Source organism: Bos mutus, chromosome 5 (genome assembly GCF_027580195.1).
Source record: "Bos mutus isolate GX-2022 chromosome 5, NWIPB_WYAK_1.1, whole genome shotgun sequence".
Classification (NCBI taxonomy): domain Eukaryota; kingdom Metazoa; phylum Chordata; class Mammalia; order Artiodactyla; family Bovidae; genus Bos; species Bos mutus.
Window position 1 is genome coordinate 55,906,573 of NC_091621.1, and position 27,483 is coordinate 55,934,055.

Below are 27,483 nucleotides of genomic sequence, written 5' to 3' on the forward strand. Positions count from 1 at the left end.
TCAAAAAAGCAAGAGAGTTCCAGAAAAAACATCTACTTTACTGACTATGCCAAAACCTTTGACTGTGTGGATCACAACCACCTGTGGAAAATTCTGAAAGAGATGGGAAAAGCAGACCACCTGACCTGCCTCTTGAGAAATCTGTATGCAGGTCAAGAAGCAACAGTTAGAACTGAAATTGAAACAACAGACTGGTTCCAAACTGGGAAAAGAGTACATCAAGCCTGCATATTGTCACCTTGCTTATTTAACTTACATGCAGAGTACATCATGAGAAACATTGGACTGGAAGAAGCACAAGCTGGAATCAAGATTGCCGGGAGAAATATCAATAACCTCGGATATAAAGATGACAGCACCCCTGTGGCAAAAATAGAACTAAAGAGCCTCCAGATGAAAGTGAAAGAGAGTGAAAAAGTTGGCTTAAAACTCAACATTTGGAAACTAAGATCATGGCGTCTGGCCCCATCACTTCATGGCAAGTAGATGGAGAAACAGTGGCAGACTTTATTTTATTTGGACTCCAAAATCACTGCAGATGTTGACTGCAGCCATGAAATTAAAAGACGCTTACTCCTTGGCAGACGCTTACTCCTATGACGAACCTGCTGCTGCTAAGTCATTTCAGTCGTGTCCGACTCTGTGTGACCCCATAGATGGCAGCCCACCAGGCTCCCCCATCCCTGGGATTCTCCAGGCAAGAACACTGGAGTGGTTTGCCATTTCCTTCTCCAATGCATGAAAGTGAAAAATGAAAGTGAAGTCGTGTCCGACCCTCAGCGACCCATGGACTGCAGCCTACCAGGCTCCTCCATCCATGGGATTTTCCAGGTAAGAGTACTGGAGTGGGGTGCCATTGCCTTCTCCATGACCAACCTAGACAGCCTATTAAAAAGCAGAGATGTTACTTTCTCAACAAAGGTCTCTCTAGTCAAAGCTATGGTTTTTCCAGTAGTCATGTATGGATGTGAGAGTTGGACTATGAAAAAAGCTGAGCGCTGAAGAATTGATGCTTTTAAACTGTGGTGTTGCAGAAGACTCTTGAGAGTCCCTTGGACTGCAAGGAGATCCAACCAGTCCATCCTAAAGGAAATCAGTCCTGAATATTCATGGGAAGGACTGATGCTGCAGCTGAAACTCCAATATTTTGGCCACGTGATGCAAAGAACTGACTCATTTGAAAAGACCCTGATGCTGGGAAAGATTGAAGGTTGGAGGAGAAGGATGAGATGGTTGGATTGAGTTGGCATCACCATCTCAATGGACATGAGTTTGGGTAAACTCTGGGAGTTGGTGATGGACAGGGAGGCCTGAAATGCTGCAGTCCATGTGATTGCAGAGTCGGACATGACTGAGCAACTGCACTGAACTGAATACTTTTTACCTGACTACTGTGATATGAGAGTAATCTTTTTGTAATATATTGATTATTTATCCTTCCCATTTAGGAACTATCAAAGAGAAGTCCAAACTCCTTTATATAATATAAAGGACTCATCTCCTGCCATGTCCTTCATACCTCACTCTACACTCCAGCCAAACTGAATTGTTTCACTTATCCAAATGTGATATGCATATTTCCCTTTGGGCTTTGTTCTCAGTGCCTGGAAATATTCCGTAACTTTTTAACCAAGGCTCTCTTGGCCTTTTCTAAATGTTACTTCCTACAAGAGCCAATTTGTAATATTCCAAGAATAATTTAGGCATCGCTCATATTTTACTGTTTATAACCCTGAATTTATCACTGCAGTATAGTGCTAGTAAAATGGGCAGTTTCTAAGTGGAGAGGGACATCTGAATTTCCTAAAAGCGTGGCCTACTTTATTACTATAATTATCTATTACATTAGTTGGGATGTGCAATGCACATTTGTGCAGTGTAGTTGGATTTTCAATCAACTATTGGTTATTGGAGATATCTTTGGAGATACAAAAATCTTGGAGATATAAAAATATCTTCAATATTGGAGATAGTTTTATCTCCAAACAAAACTTTTATCTTTTTTTCATTTGTTTTATGCATATTGAGCACTAAACACCTGGGATGCTGAGGCTGCTTCTTTCCAACTCCCCTATGCTTTCTCCTCAGAAATATCTACAGAATTTCCACTTCTGAAGAGAGAGAGAAGGGCTTGGAGGCATTTTCTATGTGATGTTTTATTTTGTCCTCCTGTTTCTTCTCCCTTCTACCTTCCTGAATAAAGTGATCAGCTGTAGCTACAGGATGGGTGGAGAGAAAATAAAAATGTTCATTTACTTCTTCTGTTGGTTTGCAGATGACTATATTGTCATTGCCTCCCTTTCTATATATATATGTACACCCCATTCTTGCTGTGGAAGCAACAACTTGCTTATCTATCATATAATTAGTCATAGAGCATTAGAGAATGCCATGTAGAAAGTTACAGAAAAATGAAGTTCTATATTTTAGCCAACATTTATGAGACATCCATATATCAATGGATTATGATGCTTTTTAAATGCTTTTTTAAAATATGAATATTGTTTCATACAGAGATTCCAAATAAAGAAATGGAACTGAAAATTCCAATGATCCTTCCTCTTATGTTTTGTGTGTTGCTAATATTCCAAATAAAGTGTTCTATCTCTCATTCCAGAATATTATTAAAATTCTAAAATAATTTTCTAATTTACAAGGAATTGTCATATCACAACATATCATTCAACTGAAACAGAATTCAAAAATCACTTGCTTTTATTTAGAAGGGAATAATTTATGCAACTTGGTTTTATTGGGAACATATTATTTCCTTTAGGAGGATATTCAAAGTCAATATTTATGCCTGTGGTCACATATTAAGGATCTACATTCCCTTTGTTTATTTTTATCTAACTTCTGCATTTTAAGTAATGTTTAAAAATGATATACTTCTATATTGCAACAAGTAATAAGTGTTAATAAAAATACATTTATCTGTCTTCAGTACTGTAATTTAAAACAAAACCATCTAAATATTATAAAATTCAATACAGTGGTTTTAGGACATAAAGAGGACATTCCCTATACATGAATGATTCTTAAAACTGCAAAAAGGGATATGATTTAATATGTTAGCTAAAAACTTTACATGTTTCTCTCAGATAGAAATGTATATATGAGGATAGTATGGATTCCAGACTGTAGTTTGAAAGAAAGCAATAGTGAAAATGAATTCCATGCCAGTAGACACTTTAAAAACTAGATTTAGCAGCAGTCACATTAGCTTAGATAATGGGAGAATTTTTCTTCATTGAAAATGCTCTGTGTCGCTTAGGAAGAACTTACTGAGGCAGCCTGCCATCTAGCTTTTTCACAGAAAAACAGGCTTACAGACTGCAGATGAGAGAGTCTGGAGCAGAGACAGTTTTAACTTAGCCATTCCTAATTTATCTCAAGCGTATTCAATTCATCTTCACTGCTCTATGCACACAGGAACACCAGATTGTCGTCCCTAGGGAACAGAATGCAACCGGAGATCTAGAGAGCTGTCACATTCCAAGAAATATTTAAATTGTGCTGATTTTCTTCTGGAGAACTGAGCCCAGGGAATGAAACTCTCCATCAAGTCATAGCTTTGCGGGCAATAGATCAGAGGATATTGCCAGTTTTCTAATGGATTGTTGTTATCGGGCGGGTTTTCTCTGAAGGTACGTAGTTATTTTCTCAATTCATTACCCTTTTCCTGTTTATCAGGTAATGATCTAATGAGCTGGGGAGCCAAACCTGTGAAAAAGAGAAAGATCTTAGTCTGTATTGACTAAAGAATGACACTTTATGGCTGCATGTTTATAGGTGAATTATCTGATTCCTGTACTAAAGATTAGTAGGGTATAGTTTGAATTGCATTATCAGCAAAAACAGGCAAAACAAAAACAAACCGTGCTGCAGGCTTCATTATCATAAGTTCATATGAATTCTCTTGAGGATTTTCTTTTATAGCTGCACTATATAATAAAGGGGAATAAGACTTTGGAAACTTACTTAACCTTATACATGTTTTATTCTTTTTACATAATCATGATATTTTATCCATGTATTCCAAAATACAAAACTTTGTCTCAAATGCTGCTATTGGTTTTGATGTTGTGGATGCTTATGACATTTGAATATATGAATGACAAGAGTATTTAAAGAAACTCTAGCAGAAGTATTCCTGAGAATATTATATCAGTGTACTTTGTTGACTTTCAGCTCTATATTTTTGAGTTTGGAATCATCATACTAAGATAAATTGCTTTAATTTTAGTTAAATACACATACTATAAAGATTTATTATCCAACTTTGTTCTGTGAAGTGAAAGCCTCAATACATTTATAGAAAACATGAAACTAGCAGAGTAAAATTTTAAAAGCTGACAAACTTCTGAATGTTTATTAAACTAATAAAAATAGAGAAAACCTTATCCTAAACTAGAATCTAACTGTGAAATATTAAAACAGAAAGGGGTGACTTCCGTGCATGGTTCCTGAAAGTTAAGAATGTATTTGTAGGGGGTTGTTCTATGTCAGAGTGGGTGGGAATGTAAGACAGAAAGTAAGCACGTAGTAATGACAGTGAGTTTATGAAAACTGAAGAAATATTTTAAAATATTGTATGAGGGCTTTTGACACATCTAAGTGATTTATTATTGTGTGAATTCACTCAGTGAGACCTACTGTGGCTTTGATATTTTTCCATGTCAGGAATGACTATTAGGGTAGGTAGAGGAGCAGTGCATGTGACCTGCAGCATAGGATTTGTGGACTGTTGCACAGACTTCGTGGACCCATCAATGGGTTAATCACAGACTTGAGAGGAAATGGTGGCTGAACTTCAGGAAAGCACTTGTTAAATGTGTTCTAATTTCTTTGGAGCATTTGAGAGACTATTAGAAGCTTAAAGGAAACAGAGAAGGAATGAGTCACCCAAATAGCAACTTTAAGTTCATTCTCTCTTATCCTCAGAGGGATTGTAAAAAGCCAAAAGTGGAAACGAAAAAGGAGATAGAGTCCTCAAAGAGTGTGTTTAAGTGCTTCTTTTTTCATTAATCTTCCAAGAATTGAGAAATAGGGGCTTAAATTAAGGTTTCCCTATGGATTGCTCCATTTTACAAGTTTTCTCTCTCTTTTATGGAACATTTTTTCTCCACTCACTTAAGAAAAAAAAGTGAGCTTGCTTCCAGCCTGATTTCTGCCCAATAGCTTGTATCTCTAATTTAAATTTCCAGAAATGTGCTCTCTGAAACTGCATACACTTCGGAGTCTCATTTTCATCGTTCACTGAGTTTTGTATGCCAAAGGATAATGTAATTTAACATTTTTTAACATTCTTTTAAAATTATTATCACAATTAGCATTTCTGAAAATCTCAGACTGTGTGCAAAAGAGGGCATAAGTAAGGGAAAAATATAAGGGAACATACTTTATGTTCTTTTAGAGTAAGATAATACCAATAAATAATGAAATATATTCACTTCATGTTTGAGTATGGGGCAGAAATGACAACAGCTTAGAAATATATCCCTTAATTTACATTTTAGATGTTAGATGAATATAACAAATCTGAAAATAAGGAGGAGGAGTTTCATTTTTCAGATTGGAATTTTTTTGTTTTGTTTTAACCTCCTGTTAACTTTTTCTACTGCAACATGTTAAGGTCTTTTACCTCCCTAGAGGGTTCATTCACTTATTCGGCTATCTAAATCTGCTCATCTTCCAGGTCTAGTGCTAAAATTTGTTTTTTATTTCATCTTATGATGAGTTAATTGTAAAATATATTGCCATAATTTCATTTTATTAGCTGCTGTTAAATATTTAATATTTATTGAGTGCCCATGAAATGTTTGGTGCTTAAAAGCATATGTAGAAAGAAAATACATACTGATATTTCTCACAAATCAGCCAGTTTATTAATATTCAAGATTTCTAATTGGTGCCCACAGAGGAAAGCAATTACACCTGACTCTTTAGTAGCTACTTATATGTGTGTAAGGCATGGACAGTCCTATATTCAGTCAATAATTTTCATCCACCTTTACTGAAGATTCCAGACTAGTCATCCAGATGTTTTCAAATTCTCCCTTAACTCTGTTTTATATGTTAAAGTGTCACTGAAGACAGAACACTGAATTGTAGGTAAGACAAACTAGGTTTAAATCTGTTAAGCAAATCTGTGTAGGTTAATCATCTCCTCCATACCTCTGTCTCATCGGTGGTATAATGGTGTCTACTTTTTAGATTCTTGTGGGTAGTAAAGATTAGGCACATTAAGTAACAAACACAGAGTTTGTGCACAACATATGCTTGATAAACAGTACCTGTTTTTATTATAATTTCACATACAGAATGTTCCATTTGAAATCAGTGTGACTCTTTCTTCAATGATGTGTGTATATGCATATGTTCATTTGTTATACAGTTTTAGTAATCAAAATAATGCATTGGTTATGTGGTTATTACTTGGCACTAAAGTTCTCTATAAAGTTACTAAAGCAAAATTACTAAATTCAAGATTAGTTTGAGAAATTAGTTGGCATATTCCCCATGGCTTTCAAATTGCTAAATAAATCATGATTTACTGGAGAAAAAAGATAGACCTATATCTCATTTTCCCACTTTTCCCTTGTCCCAAAAGATATGGAAATAGAAGACAAAACACTAAATCCTCTTGCTCATTTTAATGTGCCCTTTGCCCCTTTCATTTGCATTTACTTTGCTATAATGACTTGTCTAGTGAGATGGCCTCAAATTCCAATTGCATATGGTAGTTCAAGCATGCAAATCCACCCCTCATGGAACAAATATATGAAAACTTTTATTAAAATAAAAGATAGCTTTTGCTTTGAAAAAATGCTAAACAATTTTTAATGAGAGTGAAAATGTTAAAATGCAAATATTAAATCCAGCCAGATGTTGACCTTAACTGTGAGTCTGAATCTTTACAAAAATAGGATGCAAATCCAAGCTAGAAGCTGTTTTCTTTAGGTGACAAGACTGCTGAAAAATCCTGAGTCTGAATTTCTCAGATACATTTCATATTGAATTAAGCATGTACAGAAAGCCTACTTTAATATCCTAAATTATATAGAGAGGAAAATTAAGCATAATATAAATTGGTCTTATATATCTGTATATATCTGGATTTGTATTGGAATTTGGAAATAGATGTATAAAAGTCTTCTTATAAAAAGGAACCACCAAGTAATTATTTTCAAAGTGCATGACAACATTCTAACTAGATCAAAATGTGGATGCAAAAGCAAGTACCTGCTGAGAAACTATTCTTCTTTTTTTGTTTTTGGTCAGGGTCTGTTGTACCAATCCTGTTTTATATCTGTGAATTTACTTGTCAGTAAGGAGAAGGTGAAGGTTTGGGTATCTGACTTCGTTTTCCAGATGACCCTTGAAGTTCTATTGTTTTTTCATTGTCAATTTCAGATATTTTGGCCCAGTACTTAAAGGAGATTAGAATCTATATTCTAATTTCAACTCAGTTTTCTAATTTCTAATGCATGTGTGTAAGAATAATAATAATGGTCACATGGTGGTGTAGAATACATGACAATGTTGTAAAATAGTATTACAGGGGCTTGTTCATAAGTACAGAGTTGATCCTCAAACAACACGGATTTGAACTACACAGGTCCACTTATATGTAGATCTATTTTTATTAGTAAATACTACCGTACTACATGATCCATGGTTTGTTAAATCCAAGAAAGTAGAACTGAAGATATGAAGGAAACTTCCTCCATGTATATGGGAGGCTTAACTGTAAGTTATATGCATATTTTTGATTGCTTTGAGGGCTGGTATTCCTAGGCCCCAAGTTTTTCAAGGGTCAACTGTGCTAATAAATGGTAATAAGTATTACTGTTTCTCTTATGACATCACCATCTGCACAGCCACTCCTGATATTGGGTTTCCAGTTATTCAGTTAGGTTATCAGGCTACCTTTGGTGGGGGAGGGGTCCCAGGGGGAAGGTCCCAAATTCATGTTCACCTACATATTTCTCCTACATCTAGCTTCCTCCGAGTAAATATTCTTGTTTACTAATCCCTACTCCTTTGACCTAACCTTAAAAAGCTTAGCCACAGTCCCTTGAGATGTTTTTTTCCTAGTAAATTCTTAAGCTTAGTAATTCTCTCCTGATGTCTATTTTGTATAAAGGAAGCAGAAAGAAAACATGGTTGTCTTGTGGCAGATACAACTTCCACAGGCTTCTCGAGTGGAGGCTTTCTTCTATGAAAGGTGTACTAATAAGAATTATCAGCTGAATTGTCTCTCCCTAAAATTCATAATGGCAACCCATTCCAGTATTCTTGCATGGAGAATTTCATGGGCAGGGGAGCCTGGCAGGCTGAAGTCCATGGGTTCAAAAAGGTCAAACACGACTGAGAGACTTTCAAAATTCATATGCTTACTGGGAGTTATCCCAGTACCTTGTAATGTGGCTACATATGGAGATAGAATTTTTTAGAGATATAATTAAGTTAATGTCAGGTCACTAGGGTGATTCCTAATCAAATATGACAGGTGTCTCAATAAGAAGAGGAAATTTGGGCATAGATTCACACAAGACACTGGGAAAAGATGGCTATCTATAAGCCAAGGAGAGAAGCCCTGGAAGAAATCAACCCCCCTGAAACTTGATCTCAACTTCTATCTTATAATTGTGAGAGAAAAAACTACTCTGTTCCTTTAGCCACCCAGTCTATGGTGTATGGTACTTTGTTATGGCAACCCTAGTAAATTAATACAGGTAAACATGTTAGGGGAGAAGGCAATGGCACCCCACTCCAGTACTCTTGCCTGGCAAATCCCATGGACAGAGGAGCCTGGCAGGCTGCAGTCCATGGGGTCGCTAGGAGTCGGACACAACTGAGCGACTTTACTTTCACTTTTCACTTTCATGCATTGGAGAAGGAAATGGCAACCCACTCCAGTGTTCTTGCCTGGAGAATCCCAGGGAGTGGGGAGCCTGGTGGGCTGCCGTCTATGGGGTCACACAGAATCGGACACGACTGAAGTGACCTAGCAGTAGCAGTAGCAAACATGTTAGACTTTGTGGACCCCATGAAGTTTCTGTCATATATCCTTCCTTTTCCTCCTTTCCTTCTCCCTATTCATGCTTTAAAAATGTAATGCAAAACAGAGAACCAATAAAAACAAATGTTCTTAGGGGCCATATTTGTCCATAAGCACAGTTTCCCAACCCTTTTTCTAGAAAACAAGAGATCTTTCAAAGCCTTCCAAAGTTTGGGCAAAAGATAGTCCTAACTTCCATGTTCTTGCATGTGATAGTTTACAGGGCATCACTGATTTTTAGCCTAAAAATGTACCTTGGCCCTTTCCTTCTGCTAAAATTCTTCCAAATACCTCAAGTTAATGAAAAAGTATTTTGATTATAGTATTTTACCTTCACTCTGAAATGGCCCTTTCAAGTCCTAGTGGTAGAACAGCATCTGAAAAATATATATATAATAATAATAGCAGTTTGCACTTGTTGAGTACATCTGTAAGCTATTCTAAACACTTAACATACATTTTTTCATGATTATCCTACCAACAATCTTGCAAAGTAACTGCTGTTATAATCATTTTACAGATAAGGAAATTGGAACACATACAGAAGAAACAACTGCCATGGGTATTTAGCATAAATAACTTAGATGACTTGTAAATGTTTGGATATAGGATCTGTGGCCCAGAGTCTGTCATGTAACCACTCTACCATGATGGCTCTCAGATTATGGCAGAGTTTCATGTTTACTCTAGAAATAGCTATGAAAATGTTGGGAAAGTACTTATCAAGTAGCAATTCAGGTGAAAGACAGGGGGAATGATACAGTGCTTATTTTAATCCTACATTTTATGTGAATGAAGTAGGTATGGTGGTTCTCTAGTTATGTTATTTCTGTGTGTCTTTTCTTATAGACAATATGATTTAGGACTCTTTTTTCTCCTTAAAATATATAGTGAGAGAGTATGGATTTAAAAAAACTAGTTTTATTGTTAGACAAATCTAAAGAACAAAATGGTACAATTTTGAAACACAGGAAATTTATATTTAATTTTGCATGTGAATATGTTAATATGCTTATTTTAGTAATCCCTGTTAGATGCAGAAATCCATGAAAAACTAAACTGACAAACGGTTATACATGCTCCATTATTTCTGGTTATTTTAACAGTATCAACAGGTAGTAGATTTGAATGTGTTTGTATAAGAACCTGTTTGAGTGAAAACTTTGCCAGGTGGCAATTCTGCTTTAATTTTAAGAAACATATGTTGTGTACCTAGGTTGTCCTTTTTAATTTCATCAATACATGTGATATATTTTCAGTGTTTGTATAGAACTGAAATGTATTTTCTAGCCAAATTTGAATTGGTAGAACATCTTTGAAAAGAAAAGTAGGCCAGCACTCCCTTGTGATGTAAGGACAGCTGACCTACTTCATAAATTATTCTTCCATCACCCTGTTTGCACAATTGAATCCTTGTTGTTTATGTTCCTATTCCTACTAAAGAAATGTAATCATAATTAAGTGGAAGGCTGTCAGTCACATGCCAAAGTGAATCAATGTTTAAAAAAAAAAAAAAAAGCTATTTCCAGCTTTTAGCTGTAATTTCTAGTAATTAAAGTATAGGTTTCTTTACATGAAGAACATTAATAAAACACTTATTGTTTAAGAGTTTATTATAATAGGCCCTGTTATTTTAGGCTCTGGTAGATTCCTAGTTATTGTAGAGCAAACCTAAAATAAAATGCCTTCACATATTTTCAATGGGACTGGTGGATAACTGTGGCCCCTCTCTTTTTTTTAAATTATTTTTAAGTATGCATTTATATTTAGTCTCTCTAAAAATTGTTTTATTTATCTTTAAGAAGTATGCGAGTAGACACGTGAATATATGTATGAAGGTATTTGTGTGCATGTCTGTGATTGTCATGTTTATCTGCATTTTTTTAAATGGAGCTCTCCATAGAAGACTTGAAATACAGATCTTTAGTTCAAAGCAATATATTGAAAAGCATCTTCTCACTAGTAAGTGGACCCTGAAATATATAGGAATTAGAGCAATAAATCCCACCCTGGATTACTTTACAACTCTCTACCACCCTGCTTTTACTTAAAGTTACTCCTTACAAAAAATCCATGTGTTATAAAATATCATGCCAGGGATTTGTTTTCTCCCTTGGATTATGCCCTTGAGGTCAAAGTGGGGAATATTCTAGGAAAATGAAGTCTTTAGGAGAATTGGTGGAATTTATCTGAAGAAATGAAGATTAACACTGAAAAGAAAATAATTATTTCTAGGTTGTCAGTGGGGATAGGGATGGGCTAGATCTTGAGAATAATGTTGGGAACTGGGATACACATAACAGAAATTCTCTGAAGAGTTTATCTTATTATGTAATCTCATTTGCAAATGAGAACAGTTGTATTTATCTTTAGCTGCAAGTCTTGTTTTCCTTTTGTGACCCCTAATAGCTATCTCTAAACCTTTGGTAAATGCCCACATAGACCACAGGGTATAGACTAAATCTACACTAAGAGAAAAACCTTAATTTGCCCATAGCTACATACAGACAACAAGGAGATCAAACCAGTCAGTCTTAAAGGAAATCAACCCTGGATACACACTGGCAGAACTGATGCCAAAGCTGATTCTCCAGTGTTTTAGTCACCCAAGGTGAACAGCTGACTCACTGGAAAAGTCCCTGTTCCTGGCAAAGACTGAGAGCAGAAGAAGCAGAGGGATGAGATGGCTGGATAGCATCACCGATACAATGGACGTGAACTTGGTCAACTTCAGGAGATGGTGAGAGACAGAGAAGCCTGGCGTGCTGCAGTCCGTGAGGTCACAAAGAGTCCAACACTACTGGGCAACTGAACAACAGCAACAAGGATAGATAGACACATACCTACAAAGCAATATGCACAGTCCAACAGATTGGCAAATAGGAACAGGCTGACAGACAAAGACAGATTGACAGTAAGAGCTGACAATGAGACAGGGATAGTAGACCAATATAAGGAACAGGCAAACAGCCAGCCAGCCAGAAACATACCACAGTGGGAATTGGCTGAATAGATGGGAAGGTAAGCACAGACTGGCAGATACAGACACAGAGATATCAAACAGACAAAAGTCTGAGGCTCAGACCCACGTCTAACATGGACAGGTAGGTCTGGCCACTGAAAGGCATAGATGTAAATGTAGTTGTTGGTGTATAGAGACACTGTATACTAGAATGCTGCCTTTACATTCATGAGGCAAAATTCAAGAATAAGCCATTTTTATTGCTTATTAAAGGACATTTTTGAAGCATATTCATCTATGCATTTTTCCCACTACAGAGATGAATCATAGATACATAGGTGAACTGTTTGTCATTCCCTTTATCTGATATTTCTTTCTTTGGGTAAGAGAAACAAATAAAAATAGTCAAGTTATTTTGAGATTCCTGTTGAAAGGTTACCTTAAGCTCTTTTCAAGCTCTGTAATATAATAGACAAGTCAGAATTCAGATTAGGAAATGATCAATTTTCTTTCTCTAGAGGAAGTGACAACAATTATAACAAACAAAAGAATAAAACACTTGTGCCTGAAAAACATTATTAATGTCAAGCAATTATTTTAGCCTCAGTCTTTTGCTTTGGGTCACTGAAATTACTTCTAAATTATAAATGCACTTGATAATTTTTGCAGCAATAAATTGAGAAAAGCAAGGGAAATATAATGCTTCCATGATTGAATGGAATGATAATAGCTTGAATGAACATGTGTCGACCTTTTAAAGTTTTGTAGAAATTTTTGATTATCACTTTATAATTAACTGTAGATTTATTTGAAATATTAATAGCTACTCAATTGTTCAAAATATTTTAAAATTGTAAGAATGTTTAAAGAATGGCATAGTCTACTAATTATTTAGCAGTATCTTTTAGAGTCTTGGAAGTATATATATACATATATATATGGACTATATATTTAAATGCATGTGTTAGAATATTATTGTTAAATAAATACCTTGTATGCAATATCTTGCTCATATTTGTAACTATTCTTTAGTTTCAGTGGTAGGTGGGCATAATAAATTATTGAAAGGTTAAATAATCATTTATATTTTTTTAAAACTACCATTGTGCACCACATCTGGTACTTTACAAGTTAATACAAACAAAGTTGAGATTTGTGTTTTCCTATGAGGTTGCTTTTGGTGAGGAGGTATATTCCTTTTTACTTTAATCTCTGAAAAGCACACATGGTTATATGATAAACCCATTTTAAACATCTTTATTGAGGTATAATTTATATACCTCCAAGCCAGGCTTCAACAGTACATAAACCGTGAACTTCCAGATGTTCAAGCTGATTTTAGAAAAGGCAGAGGAACAAGAGATCAAATTGCCAGTATTCACTGGATCATCAAAAAAGCAAGAGAGTTCCAGAAAAACATCTATTTCTGCTTTATTGACTATTCCAAAGCCTTTGGCTGTGCAGATCACAACAAACTATGGAAAATTCTGAAAGAGATGGGAAAGAGACTACCTGACCTGCCTCTTGAGAAATCTGTTTGCATGTCAGGAAGCAACAGTTAGAACTGGACATGGAACATCAGACTGGTTCCAAATCAGGAAAGGAGTACGTCAAGGCTGTATATTGTCACCCTGCTTATTTAACTTATATGCAGACTACATCATGAGAAATGCTGGGCCGGATGAAGCACGAGCTGGAATCAAGATTTCAGGGAGAAATATCAATAACTTCATATGCAGATGACACCACCCTTATGGAAGAAAGTGAAGAGGAGCTAAAGAGCCTCTTGATGAAAGTAAAAGAGGAGAATGGAAAAAGTTGGCTTAAAACTCAACATTCAGAAAACTAAGATCATGCATCCAGTCCCATCTCTTCATGGCAAATAGATGGGGAAATAATGGAAACTCAGAAGCTTTTCTTGGGCTCCAAAATCACTGAAGATGGTGACTGCAACCATGAAATTAAAAGATGCTTGCTCCTTGGAAGAAAAGCCATGACCAACCTAGACAGCATATTAAAAAGCAGAGACATTATTTTGCTGGCAGTACTCCATCTAGTCAAATCTAAGGTTTTTCCAGTAGTCATGTATGGATGTGAGAGTTGGACTATAAAGAATGCTGAGCACTGAGAAACTGATAGTTTCTGTGTGGTATTGAAGAAGACTCTTGAGATTCCCCTGGACTGCAAGGAGATCCAACCAATCCATCCTAATCAGTCTTTAATATCCAGTGGAAGGACTGATGCTGAAGCTGAAACATCCAATCCTTTGGCCACCTGATGCGAAGAACTGAAGAGCCCCTTGATAAAAGTGAAAGAGGAGAGTGGAAAGAGTTGGCTAAAAACTCAACATTCAGAAAACTAAGATCATGCATCCAGTCCCATCACTTCATGGCAAATAGAGATGGAAACAGTGCAGACATTATTTTTTTGGACTCCAAAATCACTGCAGATGGTGATTGCAGTCATGAAATTAAAAGACACTTACTCCTTGGCAGGAAAGTTATGACCAACCTAGACAGCATATTAAAAAGCAGAGACATTACTTTGCCAACAAAGGTCCATCTAGTCAAGGCTATGGTTTTTCCAGTAGTCATGTATGGGTGTGAGAATTGGACTGTAAAGAAAGTTGAGCACTGAAGAATTGATGCTTTTGAACTGTGGTGTTGGTGAAGACTCTTGAGAGTCCCTTGGACTGCAAGGCAATCCAACCTGTCCATCCTCAAGGAGATCAGTCCTGAGTGTTCATTGGAAGAACTGATGTTGAAGCTGAAATTCCAATACTTTGGCCACCTGATGTGAAGAGCTAACTCCTTTGAAAAGACCCTGATGCTGGGAAAGATAGAAGATGGGAGAAGAAGGGGATGACAGAGTATGAGATGGTTGGATGGCATCACCAACTCAAAACATGAGTTTGGGTAAACACCAGGAGTTGGTGATGGACAGGAAGGCCTGGAATGCTTCAGTCCATGGGGTCTCAGAGAGTCGGAGAAGATTGAGTGACTGAACTGAACTGAATTTATATACCATAAAATTGATCCATTTTAAGTGTTCAGTTGCTTTTTGCACATTTACTGTTATGTGCAGCTATCACCACAATCCAGTTTTAGAACATTTCCATCTCCATAAAGAGAAATCTTGTCGTGTACTTAGAGTCACTCTCCTTTCTTACCCCAATGCAAGACTACTTCAAATCTATTTTCTGTCTCTAATTTGCTTATTGTGGACATTTCAAATAAATGGAATTAGACACAGTCTTATGTATATAGCTTCTTTCACTTAGCCTACTGTTTTTGAGGTTCATCCATGTTGCAGCTCCTTTTCATTGCCAAATAATAGCTTGCTACTTGGGCATACAATAATTACATTTCTTTTTTAATCAGATAATGTATATATGGATTGTCTCCTAGTTTAGTTTTTGGAGTTGTTCACTGTCAAAGAGTGAAGATTGTGCTTAATTTTCTAGAGTCTCTATTCATACCATGAATGTGTGCATGGAAATTAATGTTCAGCTTAATTTATTCTGTGTTGAAGTTTACAGGGCTCCTTTTCTAAAAACCATGAATGAAGCAAAGCTAACAAATTTCATAAAAATTTTGTATTTAGAAGTGTATTTCAGTGCAGTTGTAATGCCTCCTCAGACAGCCATTTTGCTTTTTTGTATTTCCTTTTCTTGGGGATGGTCTTGATCCCTGTCTCCTATAGAATGTCATGAACCTCCATCCATAGTTCAACAGGCAGTCTATCAGATCTAGTCCTGTAAATTTATTTCTCACTTCCACTGTATAATTGTAAGGGATTTGATTTCAGTCATACCTGAATGGTCTACTGGTTTTCCCTACTTTCTTCAATTTAAGTCTGAATTTGGCAATAAGGAGTTCATGATCTAAGCCACAGTCAGCTCTTGGTCTTGTTTTTGCTGACTGTATAGAGCTTCTCCATCTTTGGCTGCAAAGAGTATAAGCAAACAGATTTTGGTGTTGACCTTCTGGTGATGTCCATGTGTAGAGTCTTCTCTTGTGTTGGAAGAAGGTGTTTGCTATGACCAGTGCGTTATTTGGCAAAACTCTATTAGCCTTTGCCCTGCTTCATTCCGTACTCCAAGGCCAAATTTGCCTGTTACTCCAGGTGTTTCTTGATTTACTACTTTGCATTCCAGTCCCCTATAATGAAAAGGACATCTTTTGGGGTTGTTAGATGTAAAAGGTCTTGTCGGTCTTCATAAAACTGTTCAACTTCAGCTTCTTCAGCATTACTAGTTGGGGCATAGACTTGGATTACTGTGATATTGTATGGTTTGCCTTGAAAACAAACAGAGATTATTCTGTCATTTTGGAGACTGCATAAAAATACTGCATTTCAGACTCTTTTGTTGACTATGATGGCTGCTCGATTTGTTCTAAGGGATTCTTGCCCAGAGTAATAGATATAATGGTAATCTGAGTTAAATGGACCCATTCCAGTTCATTTTAGTTTGCTAATTCCTAAAAATGTCTACATTTAGGCAATGCAAAATGATATATTCTCTCCCCCAAAACCTAGGGTACTTGTTTCAATATACATAATCTTATTTACTTGCTTTATGTATATCAGTTCAGTCACTCAGTCGTGTCCGACTCTTTGTGACCCCATGAATAGCAGCATGCCAGGCTTTCCTGTCCATCACCAACTCCCAGAATTCACTCAGACTCACGTCCATCGAGTCAGTGATGCCATCCAGCCATCTCATCCTCTGTCATCCCCTTCTCCTCCTTCCCCTAATCCCTCCCAGCATCAGAGTCTTTTAAATGAGTCAACTCTTCGCATGAGGTGGCCAAAGCACTGGAGTTCCAGCTTTAGCATCATTCCTTCCAAGGAAATCCCAGGGCTGATCTCCTTTAGAATGGACTGGTTGGATCTCCTTGCAGTCCAAGGGACTCTCAAGAGTCTTCTCCAACACCACAGTTCAAAAGCATCAATTCTTCGGCACTCAGCCTTCTTCACAATCCAACTCTCACATCCATACATGACCACAGGAAAAACCATAGCCTTGACGAGACAGACCTTTGTTGGCAAAGTAATGTCTCTGCTTTTGAATATGCTATCTAGGTTGATCATAACTTTCCTTCCAAGGAGTAAGCATCTTTTAATTTCATGGCTGCATTCACCATCTGCAGTGATTTTGGAGCCCAAAAAAATAAAGTCTGACACTGTTTCCACTGTTTCCCCATCTATTTCCCATGAAGTGATGGGACCGGATGCCATGATCTTTGTTTTCTGAATATTGAGCTCTAAGCCAACTTTTTCACTCTCCACTTTCACTTTCATCCAGAGGCTTTGTAGTTCCTCTTCACTTTCTGCCATAAGGGTGGTGTCATCTGCATATCTGAGGTTACTGATATATAGTATATCTCAAAACAGCAATATAAATTATAAATACACAGACTACTTTTTAAATATTATTAGGTAGTTAGTTCAGTCACTCAGTCATGTCTGACTCTTTGCGACCCATGGACTGCAGCACACCAGGCTTCCCTGATCATCACCAACACTTGGAGCTTGCTCAAACTCATGTCCATCAAGTCAGCGATGCTATCCAACCATCTCATCCTGTGTTGTGCCCTTCTCCTCCTACCTTCAATCTTTCCCAGCATCGGAGTCTTCTCCAAGGAGTCAGTTCTTTGCATCAGGTGGCCAAAATATTCCAGTTTCAGCTACCAGCATCACTCCTTCCAATGAATATTCAGGGCTGATTTACTGTAGGATTGACTGCTTGGATTTCCTTGAAGTCTAAGACACTCTCAAGAGTCTTCTCCAACACCAGAGTTCAAAAGCATCAATTCTTCAGTTCTCAGCTTTCTTTATAGTCCAACTCTAATATCCATACATGACTAATGGAAAAACTATAGCTTTGACTAGATAGACCCTTGTTGGGAAAGTAATGTCTCTGCTTTTTAATATGCTGTCTAGATTGGTAATAGCTTTTCTTCCAAGGAGCAAGTGTCTTTTAATTTCATGGCTGCAGTCACCATCTACAGTGATTTTGGAACCCCCCAAATAAAGTCTATCATTGTTTCCATTGTTTCCCCATTTATTTGCCATGAAGTGATGGACTAGGTGCCATGATCTTACTTTTCTGAATGTTACATTTTAAGCCAACTTGTTTACTCTCCTTTTTCACTTTCATCAAGAGACTCTTTAGTTATTCTTCACTTTCTGCCATAAGAGTGGTATCATTTACATATCTGAAGTTATTGATATTTCTTCCAGCAATCTTGATTCCAGCTTTTCCTTCATTCAGCCCAGTATTTTGCATGATGTACTCTGCATATAAATTAAATAAGCAGAGTGACCGTATTGAGCCTTGACGTACTTCTTTCCCGATTTGGAACCAGTCTGTTGTTCCATATCCAGTACTGTTGCTTCCTGACCTGCATATGGATTTCTCATGATGCTGGTGGTCTGGTATCCCCATCTCTTTAAGAACTTTCCACAGTTTGTTGTGATATACACAGTCAAAGGCTTTGGCATAGTCAATAAAGCAGAAATGGATATTTTTATGGAACTATCTTGCCTTTTCCATGATTCAGCGGATATTGGCAATTTGATCTCTGGTTCCTCTGCCTCTTCTTAATCCAGCTTATTGCTTGTTATATTCCTACTGAAGGTAGAAAAAGAGTTCTTGTAACAGTTTAAATGTTTTCTGAATGAATAAGCTATTAGAGAAATATAGTGTATATATATAAAGTGTATAGTGTGTAGATAATTTTAATGAACCTTCTGTTGGTAACATATTTTCCATTTTAAATGCATTTTTTTCTATTGCAATAAGTTTTTAATGCTTAATCTTGACTACCATGAATCACTATGTGAGAGCTGTATAAGTTTTGGTATTTAGAGTTTCCTAACTTAATGAAATTAGTTAGGTAGTCAATCTGATCACACGGACCACAGCCTTGTCTAACTCATGTCTAAGCCATGCCGTGTGGGGCCACCCAAGATGGATGGGTCATGGTCTGACAGAATGTGGTGCACTGGAGAAAGGAATGGCAAACCACTTCAGTATTCTTGCCTTGAGAACCCCATGAACAGTATGAAAAGGCAAAATGATAGGATACTGAAAGGGAAACTCCCCAGTTTGGTAGGTGTCCAATATGCTACTGGAGATCAGTGGAGAAATAACTCGAGAAAGAATGAAGGGATGGAGCCAAAGCAAAAACAATACCCAGTTGTGGATGTGACTGGTGATAGAAGCAAGGTCCGATGCTGTAAAGAGCAATATTGCATAGGAACCTGGAATGGTAGGTCCATGAATCAAGGCAAATTGGAAGTGGTCAAACAGGAGATGGCAAGAGTGAATGTGGACATTCTAGGAATCAGCAAACTAAAATGGACTGAACAGGTGAATTTAACTCAGATGACCATTATATCTACTACTGTGGGCAGGAATCCCTTAGAAGAAATGGAGTAGCCATCATGGTCAACAAAAGGTCCAAATTGCAGTACTTGGATGCAATCTAAAAAACGACAGAATGATCTCTGTTCGTTTCCAAGGCAAACCATTCAATATCACAGTGATCCAAGCCTATGCCCCAACCAGTAATGCTGAAGAAGGTGAAGTTTAACGGTTCTATGAAGACTTACAAGACCTTTTAGAACACCCAAAAAACATATCCTTTTCATTATTGGGGAAAGGAATGCAAAAGGAGGAAGTCAAGAAACACCTGGAGTAACAGGCAAATTTGGCCTTGGAGTATGGAATGGAGCAGGGCAAAGGCTAATAGAGTTTTGCTAAGAGAACTAACTGGTCATAGCAAACACCCTCTTCCAACAAAACAAGAGAAGACTCTACACATGGACATCACCAGATGTTCAACACCAAAATCTGTTTGCTTATACTCTTTGCAGCCAAAGATGGAGAAGCTCTATACAGTCAGCAAAAACAAGACCAAGAGCTGACTGTGGCTCAGATCATAAACTCCTTATTGCCAAAATCAGACTTAAATTGAAGAAAGTGGGGAAAACCACTAGACCATTCAGGTATGACCTAAATCAAATCCCTTATAAATATACAGTGGAAGTGAGAAATAGATTTAAGGGACTAGATCTGATAGATAGAGTGCCTGATGAACTATGGACTGAGGTTCATGACATTGTACAGGAGACAGGGATCAAGACCATCCCCATTGAAAAGAAATGCAAAAAAGCAAAATGAATGTTGGGAGAGGACTTACTAATAGCTGTGAAAAGAAAAGAAGCAAAAAGCAAAGGAAAAAAGGAAAGATATAAGCATCTGAATGCAGAGTTCCAAAGAATAGCAAGGAGAGATAAGAAAGCCTTCCTCAGCAATCAATGCAAAGAAATAGAGGAAAACAACAAAACAGGAAAGACTAGAGATCTCTTCAAGAAAATTAGAGATACCAAGGGAACTGTTCATGCAAAGATGGGCTTGATAAAGGACAGAAACAGTATGGACCTAACAGAAGCAGAAGATATTAAGAAGAGGTGGAAATAATAAACAGAAGAACTGTACATAAAAGATCTTCATGACCCAGATAATCATGATGGTGTGATCACTCACCCAGAGCCAGACATTCTGGAATGTGAGGTCAAGTGGGCCTTAGAAAGCATCACTACAAACAAAGCTAGTGGAGGTGAAGGAATTCCAGTTGAGCTATTTGAAATCCTGAAAGATGATGCTATGAAAGTGCTGCACTCAATATGCCAGCAAATTTAGAAAACTCAGCAGTGACCACAGTGCTGGAAAATGTCGGTTTCATTCCAATCCCAAAGAAAGACAATGGCAAAGAATGCTCAAACTACCGCACAATTGCACTCATCTCACACGCTACTAAAGTAATGCTCAAAATTCTCCAAGCCAGACTTCAGCAGTACGTGAACTGTGAACTTCCAGATGTTCAAGCTGGTTTTAGAAAAGGCAAAGGAACCAGAGACCAAATTGCCAACATCTGCTGGATCATGGAAAAAGCAAGAGAGTTCCAGAAAAACATCTATTTCTGCTTTATTGACTATGCCAAAGCCTTTGACAGTGTGGATCAAAATGAACTGTGGGAAATTCTGAAAGAGATGGGAATACCAGACCACCTGACCTGCCTCTTGAGAAACCTGTTTGCAGGTCAGGAAGCAACAGTTAGAACTGGACACGGAATCAGACTGGTTTCAAATAGAAAAAGGAGTATGTCGAGGCTGTATTTTGTCACCCTGCTTACAGAGTACATCATGAGAAACGCTGGACTGGAAGAAGCACAAGCTGGAATCAAGATTGCTGGGAGAAATATCAATAACCTCAGATATGCAGATGACACCACCCTTATGGCAGAAAGTGAAGAGGAGCTAAAGAGCCTCTTGATGAAAGTGAAAGAGGAGAGTGAAAAAGTTGCCTTTAAGCTCAACATTCAGAAAACTAAGTTCATGGCATCTGGTCCCATCACTTCATGGGAAGTAGATGGGGAAACAGTGGAAGCAGTGTCAGACTTCATTTTTTGGTCCTCCAAAATCACTGCAGATGGTGATTGCAGCCATGAAATTAAAAGACGCTTACTCCTTGGAAGGAAAGTTATGGCCAACCTAAATAGCATATTAAAAAGCAGAGACATTACTTTGCTAACAAAGGTCCATCTAGTCAAGGCTATGGTTTTTTCTGTGGTCATGTATGGATGTGAGAGTTGGACTGTGAAGACAGCTGAGCGCTGAAGAATTGATGCTTTTGAACTGTGGTGTTGGAGAATACTCTTGAGAGTCCCTTGGACTGCAAGGAAATCCCACCAGTCCATTCTGAAGGAGATCAGTCCTGGGTGTTCATTTGAAGAACTGATGCTGAAGCTGAAAGTCCAATACTTTGGCCACCTCACGGGAAAAGTTTATTCATTGGAAAAGACTGTTACTGGGAGTGATTGAGGGCAGGAGGAGAAGGGGAACACAGAGGATGAGATGGCTGGATTGCATCACCGACTCAATGGACATGAGTTTGAGTGAACTCCGTGAGTTGGTGATGGACAGGTAGGCCTGGCGTGCTGCAATTCATGTGATCGCAAAGAGTTGGACATGACTGAGCAACTGAACTGAACTGAACTTAATGAAAACAGTTTAGATATCTATTTTCAAGTCATATGGCTGACTGAGGCCACCTATATGTTAGCCGGATTATCTCTATGGTTCCTGTCATTATCTGTTTTTACCCATGTTCCAAAGAGCTTGTGAATCTTTCTTGGAGGCTTATACTTCATGATGAGATTTCTAAATCATTTGTTTGTGACCCATTGACATGGGACCCTGTCTTTATTTTGAAATAGTTATGTATGAAGCCAAATTTATTTGCTTTTAAGTGGATTTATTTTTTTTCTGCTACTCACAATGAGTCAGAAAACCAAAGATATGGTTTACTGCAATACTTTTTAGTAGTTTAATGTGTGAAATTCACATTCTCCCAAAATACTTTTCTTTTTTCATCTTTTAAGTTTTATTATTTTCCTTCACCTTTTTTTTTTTTTTTTTTCTGTAGTTATTCAGACTGGGTAGTTTTACACTTTGCTACACCTTCAACTCTGACTACTAGAACTGTAGTCATGGCTTCTTACCTTTGATTCTGACATGGTAGGTAGTTGACACTTTAATACACTAGAAATTTCTATTTACATAAAACTCTGTAAAATATTTATTCAATAAAATATAAAGAAGAAACTATGCATATGTTATTTAAGAGAATGCAAATGTTTTTCTGTTTTGTAAGATTTTGGACCACATCTCTGATTGTACCATGGGCCTTCCAGGTTATGTAGTGGTGAAGATTCCTCCTGCCAGTGCAGGAGACTCTGAATTTGCAGATTCAATTGCTGGGTCAGGGAGATCTGCTGGAGTAGAAATGGCAACCGTCTCCAGTATTCTTGCCTGGAAGATCCCATAGACAGTGGAGTCTGGCAGAGTACAGTCTGAGAATACTGGAGTGGGTAGCCTATTCCTTCTCCAGCAGATCTTCCTGACCCAGGAATCAAACCAGGGTCTCCTGCATTGCAGGTGGATTCTTTACCAACTGATCTATCATGGAAGTCCAGGTGCAGTCCATGTGGTTGCAAAGAGATGGTAACGACTGAGTGACTGAGCATATAATTGCACCAGAAATGCAAATTTTGGATCTAATGCTCTGATTTTCATCGTTATTCTCCTGGATATTGTAAATGCAACCTAGGCTCTTTCTGCTTTCAAAATGGCCCAGACTTTAGTTGGATCAATTGAAAGTGCTGTCATACCAACTAGTTTTCCAATAAGTAAATAAATGTCTTGTATATTTTATTACCATTAAATCTTTTTTAGTTCTATGAATTATATTGTTCAATTTTGTCATCTACTATAATTTGAACTGCTTTTCTAAAAAAAATTAAGTACTATATTCTCTTGGTTATCATATAAATGCAAAGAATTCATAACAGAAATGACTAGAGTTTCTTTGCTTGGCTTTGGAATTTTTCTTTTTGAACTGAAATGGAAATTTTATTGTGCCTTATATTTTAGAAAAAATAAACATTGGCTAAAATTGTAAAACTACAAAATAACATTTCACTTGAGATTTGGCAGACTGTACCCCATTCCCTGTATGTTTCAGTTTAACTCAGTTGCTGGTCTCCAGAAACAAACTGTAAATGTTGTAGTACATTGGCCTAAGGAGAGCCCTGCAGGAACTGTCCCATTCTGACCCATGCTCACTACCGCAAAATGCTATTTCTAAGGGATTCTTTTCATTATGATCCTTAGGTATCCATGGAGGGGTGGAAAATGGAATGAAGTGTTTAGGTAGAAAGACATTGTTAGGTTTTACTCCTCAGGCATGATTTAAAAAAAAAAAAACTATTGCAATGACATTATTGAAGGCATGGATAGATCAAGAATACTTTGGGGATACTTTTTAAATTTCACTTGAATAAGTAGCTTAAATTACCAAATGGCCAAGATGTGAGATACTTACAGTAGAATTTTGAGGTTCCTCAATTGCAGCCATACTTTTTATTCATTCATTTATTTATTTATTTTTTAAAGCTGATGCTGCCTTGCATCCCACCAGATTAGTATGGGCTAAATATGACCTCAGGACCTGAATTACAGAAATAAGATTCTCTTTCCCTAGAATCTAGGGTAGAGTTATACAAATTCTAATTAATCTTAATTTGGTGTGAAAACTGTGTAGTCAAGTACAGCAGAATTTGCCAGCCACAAATTGGCTATATGCAAATGGGACAGAACAAAGCACTTTGCAGAGAGCAATATGAGAGAATGAAGCCCAGGGGTGGAGATGAAACACCCAGGAGTCACAGTAAGAGAAAGACATAGTGATAATCTGGATAACTTCTCTGGCTCACTTTCTGTGCCTGGATTCTTGGAACCATCAAGAAACTCCGTATCATTCTAAGTGACCTGAAGTAGTCTCTCAGTGCTATTGCCAATCACACTAACCTTCTCATTAATGCAGTCCATTGCTCTCTCAGAAAAATGTTTTAATAGTTTTTTTTTTTTTTCCTGTTAAACCTCCAGCAACTCTCATTTCTTGTTTTAATCAGAAGAGAGATTTTCATCTCCTGTTCAAGAGTCATGTTATTAGCACACTATAGGATGCTGATAAAAAGCTTATTCTCTGGAAGCAGTGATGATGCGTTTGAGACTTAGCGCCATCATTTATTAAAACAATATATAATTTATGCTTTAAGTATTCTGTGCCCCCTTGATATATTAAAGGTCCAGAGAGGTGAAATTAAATATTCTCTAATAGTGTATTTTTTCTCCTTGTATTCCCTATAGATTTGTGTATGCATTTCAAACTGCTTGTTTTATATGTACATATTCATAACTATTTGATCCAGTGTTACTTATACCCTTTAATGATATAAGGACCCCTGATTTGTCACTGTAGATTCTTTGTGGCCAGAATTTACACTTGTTTATTATTCATATAATGGACTCTGCTTCTTTATGTTTGAATTGCCTACACTTATGCATGTTTAAGAAATCTTTATGAATCATTTTGCTGCAGGTTTATCTCTTATATATAGCAGAAAGTACACTTTCACATTTAAATTCCAATGTGAAAATTTCCTCTTTTAAAATTTTACTTTAGCCAATATATTTATTTTAATTAACTTTTATTAGAGCATAATTACAGTGTTGTGTTATCCAATTTAAATGTAATAATTTGAGAAATGTTTATGAGTTCCATCTTTTTGATATTATCAGAAAAACTATTATCAGAAAAGTGAAGAATGAGTACACCTCCTGCTTTCTTTATTCTCTTTTCTCCACTATGCTGTTTATATCATTTCTTCATTGAACATACTTTTTTAATTCTTCACTCCAAACTCCCCACATTTGTTTTAATCTTACATCAGTAGATAAATATGTAAAATACCTTCACAGTTGCTGACTACCTGGGGTTTTCCTAATAATCTTTTGATTGGCTGATTAGTACCTGTATAGGAAACAATTCATAGAAAATATTTATTGCTTTTGTTCTGAAATATTATTTGACTCAAATAAATGCCTTGTTTCATAGTTTCTTTCCTTGAGTATTTTTACATATTATTCTCATAATGAAGACTCGTTAAAAGAATTCTGAGATTAACCTTTTTTTTCAATAAGATTTTTTTTTTCTTGCCTAACTGCCTATAGCATCTTTTTATGGAATTTTTATGTTTGATGTCAAGTAATTTTACTAGTGCCTGCCAATGCAGGAGGCATAACGAGATGCTGCTTCAGTCCCGGCTTGGATCCCTGGGTTGGGAAGATCCCCTGGAGGAAGGCATGCCAACCCACGCTAGTATTCTTGCCTGGAAAATCCCATGGACAGAAAAGCCTGGTGGGCCGCAATCCATAGGGTCTCAAAAAGCTAAACACAACTGCTGTGACTTAGCATGCATGCATGCAATTTTATTAGGATTTCTCAGTTTTCTCAGTGTTAAAAAATCCACTTGCCAATGCAGGGGTTGCAGGAGACATGAGTTTGATCCCTGGATCAGGAAGATCCCCTGGAGAAGGCAGCAGTGACCCACTACAGTATTTTTGCCAGGATAATCTCATGGACAGAGGAACCTGGTGAAACCATGGGGTCACAAAAGAGTTGGACATGATTGAGCACCTGAGTGTAGTCAGTGCTTCACACAATTCATACAGTTTTACTAGGGTACACTCCAGTGTTGACAATTTGGGATGACTTTTTTTTCTCTAAGGTATGATACCTTCTTTTTAATATATTAAATAGAGCAGTTTAAAGCTCTCTTTTGCATAATATATTAGGTTTGTTCCATTATTTCTATTTTTTTAATGGGGTTCAAATTATACCACTATTGGCTTTCTTATGTAAGAGCATCCCTTGTGTACACTGTGTGTTCTGGCAGCTTGGGCAGAAAGACCAGAACTAAAGTGGGTACAGGTCAGGAAGTTTCAGGGCACTCACTGTGTCAGGGCTACTTTGGTTGGATGGCTGGAGCTGGAGTGGGCATCGCCTGGGGTGATTTATGGGTGTGCTGCCAGGGCTGCCTTTTGGGGAATGGCTGAAGTTGAAATATCTCTGGCAGGCCAGCTAGAATTTTGGGGCCATATTCTTACCTGTGCCATCAAGAGAGAGGGGTACACCTAAATGGTGGAGTTTCACCACTCCCCTTCTTGTGTGGCAGATGCTCTAGGGTTAGTGTAATGATTTCCTTCATGTACTGTTTAGGTGCCCTTTAAACTGGAGAAGGCAATGGCACCCCACTCCAATAACTCTCGCCTGGCAAATCCCATGGACGGAGGAACCTGGTGGGCTGCAGTCCATGGGGTTGCTAGGAGTCGGACACGACTGAGCAACTTCACTTTCACTTTTCACTTTCATGCATTGGAGAAGGAAATGGCAACCCACTCCAGTGTTCTTGCCAGGAGAATCCCAGGGATGGGGGAGCTTGGTGGGCTGCCATCTATGGGGTCGCACAGAGTCGGACACGACTGAAGCGACTTAGTAGTAGCAGCAAACCTAAAACCTGTATCTTTTCTTTTCTTTTTTGTTGGCTGTTTTTTGCCCCAGTGTGAGTGAGTTTACACACAGGCCCCTCAGTGCTGTTTCCCCACTGCAGGTCTCCATGTCAGTACTGGGGTCCTATGGATGCCACGTCTTCCTCTCTTCTGCCCATTTCTATTGTTTGCTATATAAAAGCTGTTCTGTCAGATCTCAGTGCTTCTTCAGGAGGAATCATTCTACACATAGGTATGAATTCTCTGTGTTCATAGAGGAGGTGAGTTAAAGATCTTCCATCTTGTACTGTGAGCCTGAAATGCTTGCTTTTATATTTTGTCCTCTCTCCTTTATTTCAGTATAAGTTCTTTGAGGACAGTGATTGTTTTTTCTTCTTCTTTAATGTTCATATCTAGAATAATGTCTGACCTTTATAGATGTATTATATCATGTTGGAAATAAGATATGTTATTGGACTTTTTTTTTTCT

General features: G+C 37.4%; 1 protein-coding gene across 1 annotated transcript in view; it reads left to right on the forward strand.

Moving 5' to 3' along the window:
* Positions 1-3,366: 3,366 nt before the first annotated feature.
* MGAT4C (MGAT4 family member C) overlaps positions 3,367-27,483 on the forward strand; it is an 870,660-nt gene continuing 846,543 nt past the window's right edge. The window contains exon 1 of the mRNA XM_070370006.1: positions 3,367-3,647. The gene's annotated coding sequence lies outside the window, so the exon portion shown is untranslated. The remainder of the gene's footprint in view (positions 3,648-27,483) is intronic.